The 21178-nt window shown below is 46.1% G+C and overlaps 1 long non-coding RNA gene across 2 annotated transcripts in view; it reads left to right on the top strand.

Annotated features, from left to right (window-relative positions):
- The window catches only part of LOC311207080, an 88708-nt gene that overhangs the window by 25257 nt on the left and 42273 nt on the right, over positions 1–21178 (top strand). For both annotated transcript variants that reach the window (XR_014618249.1, XR_014618250.1), the window contains exon 2: positions 18606–18970. This is a non-coding gene — a long non-coding RNA (uncharacterized lncRNA). The remainder of the gene's footprint in view (positions 1–18605; positions 18971–21178) is intronic.

Raw genomic sequence — 21178 nt, forward strand, 5'->3', positions numbered from 1 at the left:
GAGCATTATTGCTGTGAGGCTTTGATAGAATGAGGGCAAACTTGTATAAGTTGCCAACGCTTCCTGTTCACTCCGCATTTGCATAATTCTCAATGCCTTCACAGGGCTCCTCGCTTCCAAATGTTTGTCCAAACATTAAGTAATCCTCAGGAGCCTGGGGCTATCGGTGGCTGTAGTTTCTGCCGGGGAGGATGGGGAGGCTTTTGGATGGGGTTTTGCTCTTCCAAGAGATGGGCACCCGGCTGCCAGAGCCTGGGACAACCCTGCCAAGCACAGCAAGACCTGCCTAAGCTTGGGCTTGTTATATTTGAGAGTAAATTCAGGTGCTGCTTTAATTTGGATTAAAAGATCAAAAGATCTCTCTTGGTTATTCCTGAACAGCTGTGGCTGGAACATTTTAGGGGATTTACCCAGTTTTTTTTTTGCTTGTTGTGGGATGGCTCATGATTTGTCCCCAGATAGTTGCCCCTGTGGGTTATGGTTGCTGGGGTACTGCCTGCACTCAGTCTTTTACCCATGTAAATGTGCCGGTGGGATTTGTTTCAGCCTGGGTAAAGCCTGTGCTGCAGCCGTGCCTGTATACAGCCAGGTCTTCCTCCTTGCTTGGCTGAGAGCCTGAAGGCAAAGCCAGAGACCCAGCTTCACCAGGCACCTCGGATGGGCTCAGCAAACAGGCAGAGAGGTGAGGGTGTCCTAACTGGTATAAACCCACTCATCCCATGAAAACCCTTGCAGTCCACAATCAGGCATTGCGTTAGAAGGCAGTGGAGTACAAGGAATGAATCAATTCGCACATTCTGGTACTTGTGCAGCAGCCACGGGGTTGTCCAGTAGGAAATGGTGTCACACATTGGCAAGGCAGCAGCCGCATTTACTGCCTTAGTCGAGAACTGTTCATTGAAAATCTGCAGCTGAAAGGCTAAACTCTGGATGTTGGTTTTATCTAAACATACAGAGCTGAAAGCTGGAAACCTGTCAGAGGTACAGGCAAATTATTGGTGTGCCTTTGAAAACAAATGGCTCGGAAGAACATTGAGCGGTAATCTCCAAAAACATCCCCAAAAGAGATGGAAGTATTTGGGGGATAGGAAGCCTGAACATCTGCAGGGGGCTGCTGGACAGAGGGATGAAGACATGCTGGGTGGTGGTAGGGACAACCTCTGTCTTAAATAGGTCAAGGTTGTATGGAGTTTATTGTAGCATGTATAGGAAGAACATTTGGTGATGGGTGGGAGTGGTGGAGCTTTGCTTGTCATTTACGTGGTGGCAAAGGGTAACTAAAGTCAGGCTCAGCTGAAAGCTTCTGTTCTTGTTGTGGGGGCGGTGCTTAGAGGAGTGGGTAACGTGTTGATGTCTCTGTCACTGTGTGGTTTTGTCCCTGCTGGTAGTTCGAGTTTGGTGTGTAATTCATGTCAATCCTACATACATGGCACAATGCTGAGAGGTGAGTCCCTTTGCTGTGGAAACAGATTGCTTCTGTCCTCATTGCTGCACCTGTAAAATCAGGTATATAATACTTCTTTTCTCTTCAGCAGCCTTTTAAACCTCTGGGTTGCTGGAGTTTCCTGTCCCATGCCCAGAATGAGTTCCCAGCACAGTGGATGGCTGTAACAGTCGTGGCATGTCAGTGAGAGAGGATAGGAAAAAAACAACAAAGAGATGTGGCTAATGAGCAGAACAACACGAGCACACAATTCTGGTGGGACTATGAAGGCTTCTTTCTTACCCTCACGAGCAGCCAAGGGGTATAATCTCATTAATAAATTTCTCAAGATGCATCTTAAGGCTGATTGGGTTCCCTGCCCCACTGCGGCTGGAGTGCATCCTCTTTGCTCCAGCCTGAAGTTGTTCATAGACAGCTTATCCTCATTTGTTCTTGTGGCAATATTGTCCTTTGCTCTTTTTATCAGTGATTTAAGCTAATCTTATGCCCTCAGAGCCAGGCAGGTTAAATACAGCCAGCTCCCTGCCCTCCCTAGTAAGGGTGACTCCTCACCCCCCTTCTGCTCCTGGCAGCTCACTCCTCTGATGGGCTCTGTTTAAATGCATCGTCTTGAACAAAAGCTCCCAAATGGGGCATCTTAGAGGCAGGGTATTCTGCTCTTACAGGTATAGCCTTGTATCTTCTTTAAATCTGCCAGAAATACTTTGCCCTCTGACATTTGCCAGTCATGTTGCCCTTGAAGCCTGGCTGTGCTGACATCCCTGGCCTCTGGCAATGGCTAGAGGGATGCAGAGTTGGGTCTTCTAATTGCTAAAGCCTAATGCCTGGAGAAATGGCGGGGGTGATCCCAGTCCACCCACAAAGCTTGACAAAATTTCTAGTGGGAATGGTCTAAAACCGACCTTCCCCCAGCTCTCAAGCCAAGCCCCAGGCTTGGTGTCTGTGTGAAAGAAACAATGTGCAGTTCCTAGAAGGAACTGCTATTGAAACTATTTTTTTGCATGTTTGGGTCTTCTTTACTGGGATTGTTTGGCAATACGGGGTATAAAAAAGTACATCTAATTTGATGGCATATTTATTTTTGGTTTTAATTGTGGTATCGATGACTAAGAAGATCCAGTCCTTGTGATCTTTTCATTCATAATATACTTTCTGCTGCTAAAATTAAAATTTTGCTTCCAATTTTCTGCAGACCGGCAGGTGCTTCGGTTATTTGTTTAAAGCATTTGCATCTTTTTAATGGGGAAGACAGGAGCTGAAGTGAAGCACTGAAGCTTTTAGGCAGTGCTACGGTTCACCTGGCTTTCAAGGGGCCCCCTCTGCACCGTGGGTTTATGGCAACTCCAGCTACCCATGCAGTGAAGTCGTGACCAACTCCTGCTATAGATGGTTAAAGTTGCCTTTTGCAGCAGCACGGTGTGAAATAGGGGTGTACTCTGCTGTAAATAAGGGCTTTATCTCTGGGAGAAGTTTATCTGTCCAAGTTGTACTTTTGGTGGCTGTAATTTGAGGTCTGTCTTTCTGGATTGCCATTAGAAATGAACAATCAGTGCAGAACGGATGCTGACAGGGCCCTTGCTTTCCATGCTTCGTTTCATTTGTGTGGAAGGGAGGAAAAAGAAAGAAAAGCCAGCAAAAACAAAAGCAGAATTTCTGCTACAGCTGTTTGAAACAATAAATGAACCACGATGTGATGTTGTGGGATGTTTTTTTTTTTATTATTTTTTTTTTCTTTTTTATTTCTCATTTCCTCATCCAACTTTGTTATTTCTCAGTCCTGGCAGAGGGAAGGACCATTCTCGAGACTTGGTGCTGTGCCTCAGTGACTCACTGCAGCCAGATGTACTCTGTTTACTAGAGTGCAGAACCTGCTCGTGCCCCGCTGCTTCCCCCTTGCTGCGTGGCTTTCCCTTTGTGCGGGGTTATCCGTCCGGGATGGTCACGGGAACGTATCTCTGCAGAGCCAGCACCTGAGCTACTGAATAAGGGAGCCTGCAGTGCAGTCGAGGTCAGCATGCTACGTAACCACAGTGACATAATACATAAGGTTTTGACTTACGGGAGGTTCACCTGGGGTGGCTGAAGTGCTTGCAGACCCAGCCATCCGTGCTGCCCTTCTCTTGGAGTTTGCTCTGGGATGTGTGGGAAGGGAGAACATCACGTGAAGCAGCTCAGACCTTGCCATGCCTTGCAACTTGGTGTATTGAAGTCACTTGAAATGGGTTACAGGCAGTACTCTGCTCTTTTCTAGGAAGAGGAATGAAGGGGAGAGCAGTGGGTAGTAGACACCTAAGCTATATCACTGGGATTCACCTGTGGAAGGGAACCACCACCCTCCTCTACTGTGAGACATGAAATTGTACCCTGGTATGAAAGTCCAAGTAGGTCTGTTGGGGCAGCAACACAATAGGAAAACTACCTGCGAGATAGTATATGCATATCTGCAAAAAAAAAAAAAAAGTTGGTTTCCATCAGTGACCGTGTGGTTACATGGACCTATAAGGGCTGTGGCAGGTGGTCTCAGGGCAATGCAGCCGTGTTGTCATCTCTGTCAGCTGTCTGTTCTGCTTCCTGGAGGCCACTGGGCTTGCCATTGGTGGCAGAAGGGGAACTGCTACGGGTTGCAGCTGATGAATGAGTTCAAACTGCCGATTTAAGCTGCAGGTCCTCCGTGTATGCCTGGTGGGTGATGGGGGAGCTGGGTGCAGGTCTGCGTGCCAGAACATCTGAGGTTGGAGGCCGGATGCTGAGCAAGAGCGGTGGTTGGTTTTGATCCTGTCTGGTGATTCCTGTGTTACTATGTTTAAAAACCATCCATTTCACTGCCGGGCTCGTCACATGCATCACATGCAGGGTTCAAATTCTGCGGAGTTATTCCTGGTTCCTTTAGATACGCAGAGCTGTGATGCTTACGTATTAGTGCCTAGCGTGCCTCGGGGCATCCTAATGAATAGGACTCCATTGATGCAACTGAGCCATTTAAAATGACGGACAATAAACTGCAGGCTTCCAGGTTGTGCATGTCCATGGGGATACTTGAGGGCTTGGGTTTGGAAGGCAATTTCATGGGTTTCCGGAGGTCCATTGCTGTGGGGGGCATAATGAGGCAGAGGGCAGCAGGAAGTGGTGATGTTAAGGCAGTTGAGGATCACAAGGTCTCTAATCCCCCAGTGCCCCACAAGCGAGGCTATTTATGCCTCTCCGTTCCACTTCATTAGGGTCAGAGGAGAATGGACTCCTGCCGTCCTTTCCCAGTCCCACGTGCTGCCCTTCAGTGGCTTTACACCGTCATGAACACTAAAAAGAAAGGAAGATAGGATGCCGTCACATTGACTCTGCTGCACTCATGCAGATCTCTATCAATGTGATGGTTTTGCTTAAAAGAAAACCAGAAATTTCCCTTTTTGCTCGGTGCTGAGTGGTGGGAGTGCTGGTACAGGAGTAGCATATGGAACATGTAGAGGCTGTGCATGTTCCCGGATCTGCTGGAGAGCAGTCAGACCTCTACAGATAAAACAAAAATGGGCTCAGAGTAGCTGTAAATACTTATTTCTTGTTTGCAGCAAGTTATTTGTGTCCAGCTTGAGTAGCCAAATGGACTCAGGTTGGCAGCTCTGTGAAAGAGTAGTTCTGAGAGAGCGAATTCTAGCTTGAAATTGACTTTTGTCCACGTCATTGAGAATAAGAGTTACAAGCTAAGTTACGCTTTGTCAACTCAAGGCCAAAACTTTAGTGTAGCTGTGGAAAGAGCAGGATGGCTTTGGCATATTGGGATATTGACATGATGCATTTCCTGGTGGTAGGTGTTGGGAAAGCCTGCATCTGCTGTAAAACGAACAAATCTTTCCTTGGAAAAGTTCTCACTGAGATATTGATGATGGACACGTCTCTTGATAAATGTGACTTCACGGATCGTGTTTTCAGCCTCATGGAAAAAAACGGAAAAGGTATCAAATGTGTCAAGCTATTTAAAGGACAAGTTTGAAGGTTTGAAGGTAATGCATTCTAAAAATAAACATTAAAAATGATTTTTGAGCTCGGGCCAGGTTATTTCAAGATCAAAATCAAGGCCACAGCACTTTAACTCTCAGTATGGGTTTCCAGGTCACTTTCATTGGCTTTGTTCATCTGTGCTGCTTTTGAGGTAGGAAAAAATGCTAATAATCTATGAGGATCTTTACACTGTGTTCTTGAAAGTATGTTCCCAAGGAGTCCCGACTGTTCTGCCAGTCTTGTGATTGCAGCCCTACGTTGTCTGTCTGACGTATCTCCTTTGATACATCAATTTACCCATCGGGAAAAAAAAAAAAAAAAAGAAGAAGAAAAAAAAAGAGCTGTGGTGCATTTTGTATGATTTTTTTTTTTTTTGGGGGGTGGTGATGTGTATGTAATGACAGTGTGTGGAGGACTTCAAAGGGACATTGAAGCACTTTTAAAAGATGGCAAAAAAATAAAATAATCCCATACTGTCAGTCTAAACCTGGATAGGCAGACCAAAAACTTAGCAAATAACACCTAAGGTAATTTATTGGGTTTTCTGCCATCTCTCAGGCTGCCTCCGCCATTTCTGATGCATCAGAGTTCCATCCTGCTGGATGGCAGAGCTCAAGTGAGCACATCATCCTGTCCAGAAAGAGAAGGACGTGTCTGCGTGGCAGGAATCACTGGTGGTGCAGGCGATGCCCAGGGTGCTGCAGTGGGACCTAGAACTTGGGACCTGGGGGAGAAGTGGAGGAGAAGTGGTCGGTCACTACTAACAGCCACTACATACACATCACCAGACCAAAAAACTGTTCCTGCCCATGGTGGGGGGAGGTGGATTTGGATGATCTGTAGTGTTCCTTCCAGCCCAAACCTTTCTGTGGTCCTGTGGTTTGCATGAACAGCCTTGTCCAAGAGGGGAGGCAGGGAGAGCACTTTGACGGATTCAACATCAGGTCAGGACCTAAACATCCTCCTGATGGTAGCTCCTGGCAGCTTCCCCTGCGGTTGATGTGTTTCCGATATGTTTTTCCTCCGCAGGTTGATGAAGTCCAGTCTCCCAGCTCCCAGGTCCTGAGTCCCTCATGCTTTGCCTGAGAGCTGGGGCTTTCCAACACGCATCCCTGGTGCTGCCCTTGCCGTGCTGTTTCCCCATGACCTCCCTCTCTCCAGAGTCCCCCCGCCAACCCGTTTTGCCCCCCCTGCTCTGGGGGATGGCTTTGGCTATAGGGTTTTCCCCCCTGACATCGTTCAGCTTGCTGGGTCCTACAAGGACATAGCGAGGCAGGTCCTGGGACTTGCCAGGGCAAGCAGCCGTGATGGGCTTGTTTTTCCAAGGTAATGTTTGATTGGGAAAGCAGCTCCGTGGATGTAGGTGAAAGGTGATACGAGCACAGCTTTGCCGTGCTCCTGGCTGCGTCCTCAGCTTTTTATAACCTCGCGGCATCACGCCGCAGCTCCCGGGCTGCTCCCCTCCTCCTAGTGGGCTTGGGCTGCTCTGGGGTCACAGGACAGATTTTGGGGGACTGGAGAAGCACAAGGTGGTGTCTGAGTGTGTGGGAGCGTGAGGTTTGTTGTGTGGCAAACGTGAGTTGGTATCTTGACTGCCGAATGAGCCCCATCGGCTGGAGGGTAGGAGGTGCCATCTCCTTCAAAAGAGGCTGAATAAGTTTACTCTGCTCTATTCACTTTTATTTTTATTTTTCACTGCTTGTAAGCCCTGAAAGATGAAATTCCATTGTTACAATGCCACTTAATTATGATACTCCTGATCTACATGAAAATGCCCCCTCCTTTCTTTTCTCTTTCTTTAACCTTGGGACCTCCTCTCACCAAATATATTCCACGGTTTGATTAGGTACCGTGTGGAAAAATATCTCCCTTTATCAGTTTTACGTTGGCTATCTTATGTAAACAGGGAAACTTGTCTAGAAAGACCACAAACGTTTGCTCCTGCATAGTCCCTGAGACGAGGGCGTTCAGAGGAGGAAGGAGGTTGGCAAAAAAGTTTCTGGAGCGAGTGGCATTTTAGAAGGAAGAAATTTCAAATAGTCCAGGCTGGATCGCACCTAGGGATTGGAGCTGCTGCAGCTTCAGTTAAGATTATATCTACCTGCAATAATCTCTCTCCATTCATGGGATAAACGATGGCCATCTACATGAAAACAGATGTTCTGTTCTCTTGCTATACCCCTAAAGCAGGTTGTGACCATGAGAGGGAAGTGCTGATTCCACTGAAATTAGTAGAGAAACCTAAAACAGGACTCTCACCCCTGGCAAGGGCAGGCAACAGGAATTCAGCCTTTCTTAAACATCAGATTTACCTTCTTACACAGGTCTTGGGGAGGAGGGAGAGCAGCCGGGGGCCCAGGCAGCAGCTTTTCACAGCCACCCCTTGGCTAGTCGTTCAGCAGGGGTGACAGACGGACCTGCTTTTGATGTTAATGTCCTTGCACAGTAGGTGGGACACAGCTGGGATTTGACACATAGGTGTTTGGGCAGACAAGCTGGTGTGCCTTTCTCCACCCTGAGGCTAGAAGCCCATATGCACGTTTTGGCTGAGGCTGAGGCAGGGGAGCTGTGGAAATGGTGGATGGTCAATGCCACACGAGTTGTAGAGGCTCCAGACATTTTCCCCCTGGTCCAGTGAGCTCACATGACCATTAAACAGCTTTTTATGACCCTACTGATTCCTTTTTGGCGGGAGCAAATCAAGGAGCACTCACCTGAATCACTCTCTTGGCAAGGCTGCAGGGGCAGTGCTTCCAGTGACCAGGCCACGCAAGGCGCAGGTAGGCAGCAATGCTTCACGTGAGGCATGTTCAGAGCGAACCTTGCACCTGGCAGGGCACCGCCATCTGTAAAAGAAAAGGGACCTTTTGGACTCATAAAATACGCTGAGATTCATGGGCCAGTCCTTCTAGGCGAATACAGGATCTAGCTGCATTCACATGGAACAAAAGGTATGCGGCTCGGAATTCCTCTGATGCCTTTAGATGCTAATGTAGTAGTAAAGTAAGCCTACCAGGTTTTATTTACTTTTCTGGCCATTCTAGTCTGAACAACAGCAGGTGGAATTCCTTTCAGAAGCAGCATGCAAGCTCTTCAGAAAACTTGAGCGTTAAGCATGCAAGAGTCTGGACTGCGTAACACGGTGATATAAAAATACTAGTGGTGGATAAATGGGTGAGAAGATGCACAGTACATAACCAGTCTTAAAATGTAGAAAATAAAAAAATAAAAAATCTCTGAGTTGCAAGAAATATGGTTGGTTTGGTGAGTGCATTCAGGCATCTTAACCCCAGGGCAGGCCATGCATCCCTCTAGCACAGCTGGAGCATGGTGCAGAAGCAAGGGGAGGCAGCCTGGGGGGCAAGGAGCAATCAGACGGTTCCCTGAAGCTCCCTGCCAGTGGTAGGCTGTGTATTCAGCAAACTCAGAGAGTGTTGCACAGAAGTCAGACGCGCTTGCAGGCATCTTGGGTTTTGTGTGTTTGTTTTTTCCTCCCCTTGGTGTGGCTGCAATAAACTTGACCAAGGGCAGATGTGAAGCAGGAGGAAAGCAGAGTGGTGGGAACAGGTTGAGTGGACGTGGCTTTGGTCAGGAGTATTAAAACTCCTTGATAGGGAGTGATTTTAGCAGGGGAAGGGGGGCTTTGTGGGTATGAGACAATCAGCAAAATCTCTTTTCACAAATTCATGGGAAGGGGCAGGTAGAGACGGAGACCAGTGCTTGACAGGAATCTTTGCATCTCTTCCTCCAAGCAGAAGAGGGACTCTCCTTGGCAAAAGAATGAGCTCTGGGCTGGAACTTCATAATGCAACTGTACTGATGCAATAAATAAAACGTTTCCATGCTGGATTTAGTTAAACCAATGCCACATCTATGTTTGGACGAAGCTTAATCCTACAGTTATGAAATCTTTCCTAATAATAATATTTTCTTTCACCTCAAGAGGGTCCTGAGCTAGTGCCCATTGACTTCACCATGCTGCACGTTAGAGCTGCCCATAACAGCGGGTAGGCATTTATTCGGCTTTGCCAGCAGTTGCTGAAATGAGTCAAATTATTCCATGGGCTTTGGTTTGACTGAAAACACTTTCTGTTATTATTTACGGAATATTGAACATGTGCCCTTAATAAATGGGAGTTTAAAAAAAGTAACAGGAAAATGGAGCCTGATCTGCCAAAATGTCTCTGGACTGCCGTTCCCAGAGATGTTTTGAAGTCTTCACCTCGGCTGCCTTAGCTGCGCCGTGTGCCAGCCCGCAGCATGTGGGGCTTCTCCTGGGCTCCGTGGGGGTGCGGGTGCGTGCCCAGGCTGCAGTGCAGACCTCAAGCCAAGCGTGACAGTGCTCAGAGAAAGCAATTATCGCTCAGCTCCCATCCAGGTCTTGGAGAAGGAGGCAGCTGCTGAGATTTAAGCTTTAAAAGGAGCCAAATACTATGCTTGAAATCCATCGGCTGTAGAAGGGGTGATTTACAGTGATGTAAAAATGTCTTTTTCCTTCTTGGCTCTCAACCCATTGCTTCTCTTTGCTTTACTCACAGACCCACTAAAACACTCTCAGCAAAGAGCAGTGTTTGGTTTCCCTGCGGGTTGGTGAGCTGAATTGGTTTGGAGAAGGGGCCATGAATCGCCAGATGTAGTGCCTGGAGAGTGGTGAAAAGGAACAGCTTGGTAGGAAATCTCCCCTTCTTGCCTTTGTGGACCAACAAATCAATTTGCTGGACCCGAAGACGTGACAGTCCTGATGTGGCTTCTGCAGCGACCAGACTTGGCCAACACTGGGGTTTTTTGCTTTGTCTTGGTCCCACGTGTGCCTGTGGGCTGTACCAGTGCCCTCAGCACTGCCATTGTGGCTGCAGGAGTGGGCACATCTGTAACTTCTGGGGTTGCATGTGTGCTATTTAAGCAGCGTCAGTGGAGGATTTGACGATGTGAATTGCAAACCCAAGTTAATGGAGGCTTTTCAGGAGGTTGCAGTTGTGGGGGGTTGATGAAAGCCAACGTTAACTGTGAAGGAAATGCCTCGTGTTGGTTGGTTTTACTTTTGGTTAAATTAAGGAGCTGATGTCTGCTGTTTTTTTTTTTAATGGGATCTAATTAATCTCACTGTTAGCCACTTTTATAATTTTAGCGCAACTCCTTCACTCCTGAAGAGATGCAGTCACATGAGAATTTCAGCATTTGTTCAACTATAAAGCATGCTTTGAGCCTTTATGGTAACAAAGCAAATCCTGAATGCTTAAAGAATAGGTCTAACATAAAGAACCAAAATAGAGTGATCAGAAGGATTATTTTTGTACCTGCAGCAGTGCCCAGTGGAGAACCCCCACACCAGGCTGTGTGAGATGCAACCCAGTGGCCCTGGAGATGGAGCAGCAACTCCCTCTCGTACCTGTGAGAGCTCTTTTCAGGCCTTTGGGGCTAGACACCGGCTGGCAGGAGAGCTGATGGTTTCCTTATTGCCACGTGCCTCTGTGTAAGGGACCCGAGGAAAGAAAGAGGCTCTTGTTGGAGCCCGCCGGCAGCGCGGGAGGCGAAGTGGTGCCCGCCTGGGTGTGAACAGAGGGGCAGGGATGGAAACCTGGGCGAGTGCCAGCGGACGGGTAAATACCAAATGTCTGTTCTGTCGTAAGGAATTAAAAGAATTACGGAATTAAAAAGCCAAAAAGGCTGAGCCTGTGTGTTAATTAGGCTCCCGCTCAGGGTTATCTGTAGCTTCTTTTCTCCGTCGGACGGGGACCGTGATCACCGTCCAGTCCTTGCGCCTTTATTATAGCTGTTGCACACTCCGCTGGGCATAAGTGAAACTCCAAAGTAATTGCATCTGCGCGAGATACAGAAGTGCCTTTTGTTTCTTTTGCAAGCGGAGAAGTCAGCTGTTCGGGAGGGCTGTTCTCTAGCCGTGTTCACGTAAAAGGGCTTTTCTGTGCGGCTGAACTCTTTATCGTGCCTGATCTGTGATTTGGGTCTTTGTCACGGCTAGTGATTGCCTCCCACTGGCTTGTAACATGCTCAGAGCTGGAGAGTCACCCAGGCCTTTTCAGAATAATGAATTCCAAGCCCCTTTCTTCTCTGTAAGGGGTGATGTGACACTTAGCTCAGGCTATTGCCCCAGGCAGCCTCATCCCAATGGGGTTGTTGCTTCAGATATGTAGGTAGATAATGTGTTTTGGTAGCTTGAACTGTTCTAAGTGGACATTCTTCTCTTTCTGGATACATTGAATGGTAGAAAGAAGTGCTGGTAACACTGTAACATCTTTACAAACATGAGCCCTTCCAATTCCTTTTAGTGGGGAGGAGAAGCACTGCTGTATGATCCCCGTATGTTGATGGTCAGGTAGCAGTGATCTGTATGGGCTGTCGAGCATCTCCTGGCTCAGTTGTGAGGTTACCAAGGCAAAACCGAATTCAGTCATTTTACACCCATCACATAACTTTTTTATTGCAGTGTAAGCCATGGGAGACCCCTCCTGTAAGACACAGCTGAAGTCCCCCTCCGTAAGCCAAATCAGCAACAATATTTGTGGCTTCTGGCACCTCCGTCAGCCCAGGGTCTTCCTGTCAAAAGGATGTTGCTCATAGAGCTGTACTGGCTTCTGGAGGTGTGGTTTGCATTGAGGAAAACACTGCCTTTGCCCCACTAAGTTTGGAAAAATGTCCCGAAAGGAAGAGTGGGCCAAAGAAAGCAGAAGCATAAGCCCCAGTGGTGCTGACGTGGAAGTGCTTTTGTCACTGTTGCATGTTTTACTTGTTGAACTGTGTACGGCAGCCTCCCTGTGAAGGGTCTCTCTGTGGTGTTCTCAGTAGGATGAACCTACAGACACTTCATTGCACTTCAGACTGATGCAGGTTTGTGAGATGTCCGGCTATGTCAGTCACTAGTTTGAGCAGGATTGAGATACAGACACAACCATCAGATATGGTTGTCCTAAGATGTGTGTGTAGGACCAAAATGAGTGTGAAGAGCAGAACAAAAAGTAGACATGAAGAATGAAGGAAAAGGACTGGCATCCTACAAAGTATTGCACTCCTTGTCCTTGCTCAGCTGCAGCAGGCATTGCTTTCCATTGTAGATTTTCAGAAAGGTGTTAAGAAAAGCATTTGCTCGCTTCTAAAACAGTGTGATGGCTTGAGTTGTGCGAAGTACTGACAGCAAGCAGTGCGACGCCCTCACATGTCCTTTTCCACTGCCTTCGGTCCATAGCACTGCACAACCTGCAACAGGTGCCATGCCCTCCTGTAGCTCTCGAGGCCCCCATAAAACACAGAAGATGAGATGTAGGTGGGACTGGTGTGGCTGTGCTCCACTTCTCCTGCAGGACCTGGACCTTGGGTTCCTCCGCTCATCTGCTGAAGAAAAAGCTGTAAAGTCTGCAATTGCTCTTACAGCGTGGCCAGTAGTATGTAGGGGAGTGCTGGGAGATGTTCCCCTGGAGCTGCTGTGCTTTGCTCAACCAAGCTGGCAGAGGAAGGCCCTTCCTCCTCCCAGTTGCCGTTCATGTCGATGCACGGATCTTTTATTTTAGGAGTTGATAGGTAGAGATTATTGATTTCGATCAGAGACTATTTAAAGCAGAAAGCAAACAAGCAAAAAAATATCCATTTCCTTTTCCACTTGAAGAGGCACAGCTTATCTCTGCAAGCTCAGCCTGGGGATCAGCATTTCTATAAAAGAGCTTTAAAGCCAGAATCCACAGTCCTGAGAGAGCAGGAGACACAAATTGCTGTCCCTTGCTTTGTATCCTTGTGCATCAGGTGTACAAGACTGATTTTCCCCTTACACATATCCCACGCCAGCAGCATTTGGGAACTGAAATGTCCTTGCTTCTGTGTAAAGGGAGTGGGCAGCTGGAGGGAGGGCAAGTGTATTGCAGCTCCCCTCTCATCATCCACACCCAGCTACAGCTGTAAGTGCAGGAGAGGGATGGTTTGTGCTGAGCTCTGGCACAGATGTTCTGAAACAAAGCGGAAAAAAAAAAAGGTTTTTAATGAGTTTGTTCATTGGCCATGCTTTTGGTGCATCACTGAGCAGTTGGGTGTCTGTTCCTGCTACACAGGGAGCCTGATTGCATCTCAGATGGAACTTAGCCCGAAATGGTCATTTTTGATAGATTTTGTATTTTTCAATAGTCTTTTATCTTTTTTTCTGGGTCAAGCAGTTCAGTATCTCTTGAGAATGACACTCTAATGCATTGCAGGGCACCTTTTGCAGAGAGGAGGAAGTGTGGAATGCTATTTTCCTTATTAGAGGTGATTTTCATAACATGCAATAAAATGATTTTTCTTGCTGCTGTGATCTACTAGGTTGAGGAAACATTCTTGTCTTGAATATTGCAAAACAAGGCTAATTAATATTTCCCTTACAATTCCTTCCTTTGGTCTTTTCTATGCAATGGTCTTCCTTTTATTAGGGGAATATCTCCTTCCAGTCCCCATTAGGGAACACTAACATTTTTCTCTTGATTCAGCTATGTCAGCTGGTGCAGATGGAGCAGAAGCTTATTAAATCTCACCCTAAAAATGATCAAGATGACATTAGATACTTAGAATGTTAGATTGTGGGGCATTTGCATAAAATTGTGCTTTTTATGTTAAATCCCCTTCAGGCTTAGAAGAACACTGCTGCTCAGCAGTGTTTTTTAAATAGTGTCCCTGTTCGTAGTACTCATTTGGAATATTTTTAAAATTGTATAATTCTGACATGCATTGTGTGTGTGGAAAACTTGGGCTCTAAAACCAGTGTCCCTCGGTCTGTTCTGGGGTGTTGGTTCAGGTTGGTTGGCAGATCCGTACTGAGTAGGGGTGAAGAGTCCTGAATGGATGTGAAAGGGAAGGATTTGTGTAATAATACCTAAAATTGAACATTTAAGTGTATGTTTTAAAGAGTGCACTTCTATGTGGAACTATTAAAAGAATCAGTAGTTCTTGGAAGTGTTTTGCTGTTTTTTTTTTTTGTTTTGTTTTGTTTTGTTTTTTTAATATCAAATGATTTGTCATTGTGAAGAGTGTAGGATGGAGATTCCAGTCTTGCTGGAGGATCCACAATGTGCTTGTCTTTCACCTTCCAGCCTCTTTTGGTTGGTGTTCATAGAAAGGAATTGACTTAAAAAGTCAATTTTGAATGAATTTGAATGAATTGACTTAAAAAGACAGTTTGAATGAAAAAATGTAGGGTGGGACATGATAAACAGTTGTGGCCTTTACCTTGTTTTCCTATGACACTAGCGGGTGACATTGGCAGTAGGATGATGGTTGGATCGGATGATCTTGAAGATCTTTTCCAACCTTAATGATTATATGATTCTATGTAATACAAACAGTGGCTTTTGCAGTCCATGTGAGGGTATGTTGGTGTGATGCACAGAGGCAAAATTACTGACTTTTGGGGCTAATGAGCAAAGTGAAGCCATCTCCTCCTGCCTGGCACTGGTAGTTGGGTGTGCCTTCACCTGGGAGCAGGCTGCTGGAGCATCAGCAAAGTGCCCTCCCCTCGTGAATCACAGCCCAGCCATGGCCACATTTTGTGATCAAGGAGCAAAAGCCTCTCTCTAGAGACCACCTTGTGAAGCCATCAAAATGAGTCAGGTTACTCCAAGAACTTGACATTACTAAGTGAGGTGGGAAAAGGAGCCTTTATGATTTTGGTGGTAGTAGGGAGAAGCACAACAGAATATTTGAAGTGTTTTGGTTTAAGGGTTGTGTTAGTTAACCTGTTATAAGGACATAAATGTGATGGGTAGACAAGCACACTGTTACTGCTGTCCTTCCATGACTCCATGAAGTAAACAAGCTCAGACTGCATGCTTCCTCACTGATGAAAAGCACAAGCCCTGTTGACCTGGAAACCCCTGATACTGCGACTGAATCCTCTGCCAGGTTCAGTCTGCAGCTCTTTTTGGATTCTGAGTTTGAGAGCAGGGTGGTAACAAATGAGGAGACATTTCAGAGGTGACCTGAACTGATTCACCGGCTGCATGCTGTTGCAAGGGACAGCCTAAACTTAATCCTGCCCTCTTCTTTCTATCAGCGCTGGTGTTGAGTCTCCTTCAGCTTACCAAACTGGGAGGAAACCATTCCCCTTTGGTGTCTGGGCTATGAATGGTGGTGAATTGTATCTGCTCCTTGAAGGATCTGATGAGTGCATGAGCTGACCTCAGCAAGGGCAGGGGCGAAGGAGAGAAGGGGGACAGAACTCTGTCCAGTGGTGACAGCTCTTGCTAAACTCAGTCACACCACAAGCATTGCTGACTTCCAGCATTTGTACCTGCAACCATTTGCTTAAAACGGGATGGAGAATATCTAGAAAAATAGAGAAGTTTTGTTTTCCTTTTTTCCCCCCCTTTCTTCTGCTGGTTAATGTTGACTTTGAGGAGACTCTGCAGGTGGACATGTGTTTCTGCACAGGAATGTAGTGAAACCATTTGAGGATGCTGATGCTGTGTTTTGGAGGGGTGAGCTCGGCATGTGTTGACTGAGTTGCCTGGTGGATGGGAGCAGTGGAGACAAATACCCCTGCTTGTTTTTATGTCCATAATAAAGTTACCACTGCAATTACTACTACATCAGATAGTGAGGCTTAACAGGTCCCTCACTGCACTTAACTCATGTGGTTGGTTTGTAATGAGCATGCTGAAGTGGAAAACAGCCCTTTCCTTAAAACAAAAAACACCCTTTGTTTTTCAAAACGAGACATTGCACTTGGGACTCTAGTGGTAAATATTTAACAAGTGAAACTCCTTATTCCTTTCTCTTTTCCCCTGCATTTCTTAATTAGCAACGAGTCTTTCTAACTTGTTTTTCATTGGGCTATTAATCATCTGGGGCTCTCCTTGGGCACTCTCCGTAGTTCTTTGCTTGCTGCTGTTTTCCTTCAACTCGTGACTCCTCCTTGCTGTCCTTGAGAAGGAGCTGTGGGCTCCGAGCACTGCTGTCTGTTTTTGCAGCCGAAACCTTACTTGTTTGGAGCTGAACACATGTTCAGCGCGTCCTGTTCCTCCGTGTGGGTGATTGAACTGTGCCCTTGTCTGCAAAAAGTGGAGTTATTCTTCATCAGGGGATGAGAAGGATGAATGTGTTTCTCAAGTGCTGGACCGTGACTTGCAATATGTAGACGTACTGCTGGGCTTTGCTACCAGCCAGCTGCATGACCTTCAGTCAGTTATTTAGGGCGAGACCTGCTGGTGTTAGGCAATGCTTGGAAGCAAACTGCAAGGCTCAAGGAGAGCAGCAAAAGGCTGCTGAAAGCCTGGAAGGGACAGAGCTGGAGGTGGAGGTAGGGTCTTCAGAGCAGGTGGAGTGCTGATAGCTATAATGACCTGGTGGATTTTAAGGGCAATTTGGAATGAACTGGAAAATAGTCTTCCCAGGTTTTTCTCTGGGCACAAGAGTGTTTGATCTCCATCCACATTCCAACCTGGGACAGCCTCATATATTGTCCTCACAGCCTGGAGTGGAAGGTGGTGAGCACATCACAGAATCATAAAGTATTAAGGTTGGAAGAGACCTCCAAGGTATCTGCTCCAACCATCCCCCTACCACCAATTTCACCCACTAAACCGTGTCCCTAAGTACCAAGTCTAACCTTTCCTTGAACACCCCCAGGGACAGGGACTCCACCATCTCCCTGGGCAACCCGTCCCAGTGCCTGACTGCTCTTTCTGAGAAGAAATGTCTCCTCGTTTCCAACCTGAACCTCCCCTGGCGCAACTTGAGGCCATTCCCTCTAGTCCTATCTGCCATCTCATGAAGGCAGATGCTTAAAATGAGCATTAATCATCAGTGTTGTTGGTTTATCAGTTGTCCCAACCCTCACAGCCTAACTAGAAAGGGATGGACGTTTTTGTAAAAGCACAGAGCACGCGTCCGCCTGCCTGTTGGTCCTCCATAGCCTCGGGTCCTTCTGCCACCCAGCTGGCTTTGCAGGAAGGAGAGAGTAGAAGAAAATGGGAAAACAATGGTTTTGTTCATTTGACAGTGAGAACCGTTAGGCTCAACTCCTGGGAGAAGTGGGCAAAGTGTGTTAAGTCTTGTAGTTCACAACCTAAACATGTTGGGAAGACACCGGATTTCAGCGGGTTACGGCGTTATCAGTCCCATTGGTGGCAGTTGTGACTCAGGTTAGCCTGGGTTCTGTTAAGACTGCATCTTTCCTGCAGAGAAGGCAATTTTTTTTGTATTCCCTGGTAAGACAAAGTATTGATTAAAGGCAGGTGTCATACTCAAGGTGATGAAAATATGATCAAAGTGAGTGGAATTTTATTTAAAATAAGCATGAGTTTCTTCAACACTTTAAAGAGGGGAAAAATTATGTCTTTTGTTCATTTAATTATTCACTTCATTATTTCTTATTTTTTACATCTGGTGACGTTTCAGCTGCTTGAGGAGAGATAGGACTTTATTGACACAATTAGCAAAACAAATTATTATCACACCTTTTATTTAACCCTGTGCTATTTAATCTATTTGCTTGCACTTTGATTACTCATTTTCTTGGTTACGTTACACAATGATATCACCTTTCCTGTGCTGCTAGAGCTAAAACAAAGCAAAAAAAAAAAATCTTTTGGCTCTGAGCTGCTCTCTGCTGTTTTTATTACAAATGAACTAGAAAGCAATGTTGGGCAGAGAGTTATTTGAGTTTCCTTTCACTGCTGGCTAGGCATTATTTCCGGGCCTGGCAATTCTGGCTGTGTTTGTGTGACAGTTTTCCTATCTTACAATAACAAACAAAAATCCCAGCAACTTTATTCCCAGCACAATTAGTAATATCAGATTTTAAAAGGAAAATAAAATAAAAGAATTCCGATGGTTTTATACAGTCAAATGACTAGAATCTTTATGACTGATTCCTTGGTATTTTGAGCCACTTTGCTGAGAGGTTTGTATTTTATTTGGACATGGAGGCAGGCGGTGTGCTGTAGCTGGTAGGAAGTGTAAATTAGGTTATTTTATTTGAGATCTGAGATGTCAGGGTTAGGATACAGCTGATCCTAACATCGGGATATTCCCTCCACCTTGGCCCAGACTCTTAACGGTGTGATGCTACCAGCTGTGGGTGGACATTTCTCTTGGAAATTAGGAAGGCAGGTGGTCCACCATAGGAAGAGCATGTGCTTTCTGCGTCCCTGTGGCTGCTGTCGTATAATGGCTGTTCCCTTTCCTCTCTCCAAAGGTCCCAGCCCCGTGCTTTCCACCACTCTGGAATAACATCTGAAGGAGCCCAGCAGCACAGTCCTTTCCATAGCTTCCAAGGATTTTTAGGATCATGGGATTTATGGACCCACAAAACCCTCTGAAGAACATCAGCTGCAGACAAAAGCGTTGGGAAATTCCTACTGTCTTCTTGCTCTTTGTTTTTTCCTGGGTCACTGAATTTGGGAAGGAAGCATGTCTGTCCTGAGGATTATAGCAGAGCAGTTACTCGCCACCCTTACTGGAATACGGTTTCTCAAGACGGAGCGATTATTGCTCAAGGCAGAAGGATATTTTTTCCCTTTCGCAGAGCTGTTCTGGTGCAGCAGTCGTCATGTCCAGCAGGTACGTAGAGGTTTCTCTCATTTACCAGCCATTTGGGTTTCCTGATGTTTAGGAAGTGAATCATTTTGTTTCCTTACTAGCCTCTGCTAAAAGGTAAGACCTTTCCAACTGTTTGGCACCGTGCTCTGAGATGGCTTTTCCTCGTTAGGACGCAGACAGTATTTGAAAGTTTTTTTCAAATATTTGAATATTTGAGGTTCTTGTGGGACCCAGCCTGGTGCTGCACACTTAGGGCACGCGGGAGCTACTGGGTGTGACTGCGAGGGATGTGGGGAAAATGTTTGAAAGTTTTGACAGCTGAGAAAAGGGGTGGCTTTATTGGCTCATCATTATGGCTCGTTATTCCTCCTCCTGGACCGCCCCCGGACACTCAGCCAGTTACTTGGCATATTTGTAACTTGGAGCAGACACCAGATGTGTGTGAACCTGCTTATCAAGCTTCGTCCCGTAATTTCAAAGTGATGATATGGGTGTTTAATCCATTTTTTCTCATCTTAATGTAACAGTATTTCTGCTGAAGAATAGCATCATTTAGAGGATGATTTATCCTATAAAAAGGAGATGGCTTAAATTTCAAAATTAAAATGATTCCCATTCAATACAGACATAGATAACTCCGTAATTGCAGTGATGATTACCAAATGTACATTTTTATAATCACAGTGACTTAGATGTTTTTCTGAAGGTGATGAGCTTTTTTTTTTTTTCTTTTTCTTTTTTTAAAGTCCTTAAACACCAGAAGTGGATCATTCTGTTGGTCTCTGGGGGTGTCAGCTTGCTGTCAAAATCCTAATTTTGACAATTGCATTGGCAGTTTTGGGAAGAATCTGCTCATGTGTGCTGATGCAAAGAATGCTTTTTTAAATAGATAGAGAATGGGGGAGAAAAGTTAGCTCTTCTGGGTTTATTTATTTCTCGTATACAAAGAAGAGGTGCTAAAGGGAAAGTGCTGAAAATGCTGTACTGTACATTTTTTCTGCGTTCCCATCAGTGTGTGTGAGGCATTAGAAGTTTAATCTTAATGCTTTGTAAGCACAATTTTATATCAGATTAAAGGAAGGAAATGGAGCTGGGGGTAGAGTGTGTGCGGGGAAACAAAATTGGTTGACAAGCTCTTGAATTTGGTGAGACCTGTAGGCCAGACTGAGATGGCAGACAGAGATTGAGAATAAAAAGGTTCTTTGCCTTACCTAGCAGGAAAGTTGAGTGCTTACTGTGCCTCTCATAGAGACCAGAGTTTAACTGCAGAGAGGTGAAAGCAGCAACGTAACAGTGAGCTGGGGAAGGTCATGTGCATTGCTTGTGTTTTGTGCTCTGTGGAGGGCTCTGCATTGAGCTGGTGGCCTGCAGGGTTTGGGGCAGAGGCATCCCCACGTGCCAGGATGCTCCGTGTTTGGCTTGACCTGCTGAATTCCCATCACTCACTTGGCATGTTGCAATCTGTCTCAAATGGCTTAGAAAATACGCTGGAAAATAATCGCATTTCTTTTTCCTAGTGACGTGCTTCTTCCATATGTTTGAAGGCAGCTTTCTCGGGTAGCTGAGAGAGAAGAAAGGGAATTAGGAAGTTTGTTTTCTGCAGCTGACTCCTCCAGTGACACCAAATCTGTGTCTCTGGTAAAGTCACCAAGAAATATATTTTCTTGTTCCATTCCACACATGCAGGGTGATACCGTTGTGTATGGTAGCATTTAGGTTTCTTCTCCTCCCCTAGTTTTAGGTCCTTCAGCACACAGAAGCAAATTACCAACCCCAATTAAACTCTGCTGAGGTTCACAAGGCCTTGCAGAGCCTCACTCTGCTCTCGCTGAGGCTCTGACCTGTACCTGGAGCTTGGCGTGCCGTGGATGCCACCGCCGAGCAGCCCCAGCTCTGGTGTCTGGGCTCAGGAGCTACTCCTCCATCCAGGCAAGGGCTTTGCTCAGAGCCTCCTCACCTTCTGCTCTGGCTTCAGAAACAACTGAAAAACCAAGGCTGGGCTCCTCCATTACTTGGATCTCAGCCATTCATTCAGGGCTGATAGTTTCCCTTCCTTAACCTGAACTAACTTTAAAGGGTTGGCAGTGCCCGCTGTGTGAAAGTCTGGAAAGTTGTTTGGCCCATTTCTGTTGGTTATTTCCCGATCACAGAAATTCCTGGTGTTTCATTAACTAGCTCCTAAAAACTTCTAAGGCACCCAAGATAGAGAGATCACTGGAAGTGTGAGCT

The sequence above is a fragment of the Netta rufina genome, assembly GCF_964035555.1.
Source record: "Netta rufina genome assembly, chromosome: 2".
In the NCBI taxonomy this organism is placed as follows: Eukaryota; Metazoa; Chordata; class Aves; order Anseriformes; family Anatidae; genus Netta; species Netta rufina.